This window comes from Oncorhynchus masou, unplaced genomic scaffold (genome assembly GCF_036934945.1).
Source record: "Oncorhynchus masou masou isolate Uvic2021 unplaced genomic scaffold, UVic_Omas_1.1 unplaced_scaffold_8595, whole genome shotgun sequence".
In the NCBI taxonomy this organism is placed as follows: Eukaryota; Metazoa; Chordata; class Actinopteri; order Salmoniformes; family Salmonidae; genus Oncorhynchus; species Oncorhynchus masou.
This window is the reverse complement of record NW_027015055.1, coordinates 5,615-9,259: the sequence shown is the minus strand read 5'-3', so window position 1 is coordinate 9,259 and position 3,645 is coordinate 5,615. Positions and strand designations below refer to the sequence as shown.

Here is a 3,645-nt window from a genome sequence, read left to right as displayed (position 1 = left end):
TCTGTAAAAAACATCTATAACTTAAGTGAAAATTTTTCAAATGTTAGAGAAATGTCTTGGAAATGACTAACATTATGTATCAAAATACATAATTTGGTAAAAGTGGGTGGAGTTTAATGCTAAATTGATTTTTTTCCTGTTTCAAGATTAAAAATACTAATTGATGCACTGTGAATTATGGGTAATTCACAATGAATATTGCAGCGATTCTGCAGGAGTGATGGGTGATATTCGAACACAGGGCGCCATGACCCAAAGGCAGTAGGAAACAAATGCTTCAAGAAAGATGTCCCCCTTGGGGAAGTGATCAACAGTCTTATCAACGGCAGTTTGATAACGATGACTGAACTTCTTTCAAGCTCCTTCACACGCTCACCAGGGTTCCATATGAGGTCATCCCACTGCTGACACAATTGCAGCAATTTGGAGGCAGAGTGTGAGACACCTGTGGCTAATGGTCTTATCAACGCCAAGATCTCATCAACATACTGTTGCTCATAACAAACCATACTCATTGTCGTCATCACTGTCGTCGTTATCACCATCATCGTCACCATCATCATCATCACTTTCTCAATTTATTAAGATCTCTCACCCTGGTCACTTCCAGACATGAGCCCATGTAATTGCTGCAGCCCATGTAACTCGCCAGCCCATGTAACTGCCAGCCTATGTAACTTGTCCAGTATAACGCTCAAAACCATGCCATCATTAGCATATTTCCCAGCATGCTCTATTGCAGGTTGATTTTCAAAATTGTTTCAATATCTGTATTTTTTGCATGTAATCATTGGTTGATTAATCTTATGCTACACAAAGATGAATAACATACATTTTTCTAAACAAATCAAATCTGTTAGTAGTGAGACGTATTGCACCTGTTACTGAAATAGTTGTTTCAGTTGATTTAGATCATCCCATTAGTCAATTTCCTAACCTAGTAGTCATTCTGAATGCAGGTTGTGGGTGATTAAAAATGCTAATTGTTGGCTATCCTCAATCTGTCTGGATTCCAATAGGAAATACGCATAACCTTGCATCCAGCGTAATGTGATTCGCAGGCCTGATGTCACCTGTAAAACCAGGAGTTTCCTAACACCGCTGTGTTAGGTGATATCTAGGCCCTCAAAGAAATACCTTATAATATGCAATATTGTGTCATAAAGAGTTTAATTTTAAAGTCTAAGATAAAAGGGTTCTCGGTAGAACCCATCATGGAGTGTTGTAGGATAAAGAGGATAAAATAGTTATTAGTAGAACAGTTTACTCCTTCATAGAGGGTTCTAGAACCATTCACACGTGATTCTATGAAGAACCCTACACAGAGAGCTATAGGTAGAAACCTCTGCAAGGGGTTCTACCTAGCACCAAAAGGTTTCCCTATGGGGACAAACAGAAGAGCCCTATAAGGTTCTACTTAGCACATTGTGTATAGTCTTATGACTGTGCATAGAGTCAGTGCAAGATAGCATCCATGCCTGCTCCTGCTCCCTCTGTTAAAACTGTATCATGATAATGTAGCCTACTATACACTATTACTCTCTTCGTTATGGAAATTGGTTGCGTTTTGTGAAACGTTTAATTAAGTTTAGTTGCCATATAAGGATAGCCCATGTGCCTTCATCAATCTCAGTGGTCTTTGTTTATGCAGAGAGGGAGCCCCTGGTGGTCACAATTGGACAATGCACAAGTAAATAAACAAAGCTGTGCGGGTTGTTTACATATCTGGTTGGCTAATAAAACGGTACCATAGCATACGTTAACAGCTGAAAGTGGTATAAAAACTGTATGGAAAGAGTGAAGTTGCAGATCACGAGAACTTATTACGAGAACCAATGCTGAAGGAAACATGAGATTATCATTCTTCCCCCTTGAGAATAAGGCAGTTCCAAGGTCATCATTGTAATATACTCAGAAGCTCCTAACCACTTAACTGACTTGCCTATAATAACATAGTATAAATGAAAAATAAATATTAAATGCACAATCGAAATATTATTTGCAAAAATATAAACAAAAAGGAACCTTATATTAGGAAAAATTTTATGGAGATGCCGGGGATTGAACCCGGGGCCTCATACATGCAAAGCATGCGCTCTACCACTGAGCCACATCCCCTTCCACGCAAATCCAGGAGAAATAAGGCTTTAGAAATACAAGCCTAAATAAATTTACACTGAAAGACCGGTAAAAATATCCAATAATCATTCAAACTGTATAAGCTTTTTAATTTGCTATTCCCCCCACACCCCTATAGATATAGTTAGTTACCTACGGACGAAAACGGCAATTTTCCACAACCTTCTCCACAAGATGGCAGTAAGGCCGTTTTCTCCATACGAACGTTACATAAACAACCTCAATGCTTGATTTCACCAGATATTTTATATCACCAGAGAGATTGGATATCGGTGTTATCAAATCTTTCTGGTTAAATCAAACTATGTTTCTCCTCTTCCTCTCTGATTATATATAACAAAAACGTATTGTAGAAGGTGGGAAAGGTTTCTTTGATTATAATGTAGAAGCTATACGTTACCGAGTTGACCAGTTTTACATCACATCAATCAGGCGGCAAATGCTTTGCTGAGTTCTAGAACGTGCACGGGTGACATTGAAGGTCACGAGGAACCGTCTGCTGCAAGAGGTATTCAAATATTTTGCTGCTCTAAACAGTCCAAATACTCCAAGAAATGAGTAGATACGACTAGATATCATTTCATGAAGAATCCTCTTTTACATATGCTTACTGCTTGGTTTATACTTCTTGTAAAACACAAGATCAGGCAGTGTTTAGGCCCAACCAAACGGTCAGCAGAAATGGACTTCACTGAAGACCAGGGCACTGATGAACCATTCACCATGAAGGAGATAACACAAGGTGCAGATATATTAGTCTACATGAAGACTAGCTCTATTTGCATAATCACTAAGTGATTTATAAGCAAAGTCATACTAAGGATGGATGATATACTGTATATTATAGGTGATCTGGTGCTTTGCCAAACATTTATATATATATTTTTTTATTTAACGAGGCAAGTCAGATAAGAACACAATCTTATTTATCATGATGGCCTACCAAAGGCAAAAGGCCTCCTGTGGGGACGGGGCCTGGGATTCAAAATAAAAAATCAATACAATACTGTATAAATATAGGACAAAACACACATCACAACAAGAGAGACAACACAACAAACAATAAAGAGAGACATAAGACAACAACATAGCAAGGCAGCAACACATGACAACACAGCGTGGTAGCAACACAACATGGCAGCAGCACAAAACATGGTACAAACATTATTGGGCACAGACAACAGCACAAAGGGCCAGAAGATAGAAAAAACCATACATCACACAAAGCAGCCAAAGCACCTATAACCACCTATTTACCATTTTAAGTTTCAATGTCACATGCACAAGTACATTGAAATGCCTTTCTTGCAAACTCAAAACACAACAATGCACCCCATATAGACATTTGCTTTTTTTATATGGGTGTTATAAAGGATTTATGAAGGCTTCATTAAGTTTAGTTACTGTAGTTTAAAATAGGATCATGAATTCAAAGGATTTCTTTCCAATCATAAAACTTACACTGCTTTCACCGAGCTGCTATATGTTTCCAAAAGTATGTTTCCA

At 38.1% G+C, this 3,645-nt stretch overlaps 1 non-coding gene across 1 annotated transcript; it reads right to left on the bottom strand.

The window, feature by feature from the left end:
* Positions 1-2,046: 2,046 nt before the first annotated feature.
* Positions 2,047-2,118, bottom strand: trnaa-ugc (transfer RNA alanine (anticodon UGC)). The gene has a single exon. It is a non-coding gene; the product is annotated as a tRNA-Ala (tRNA).
* Between the last annotated feature and the right edge of the window lie 1,527 nt (positions 2,119-3,645).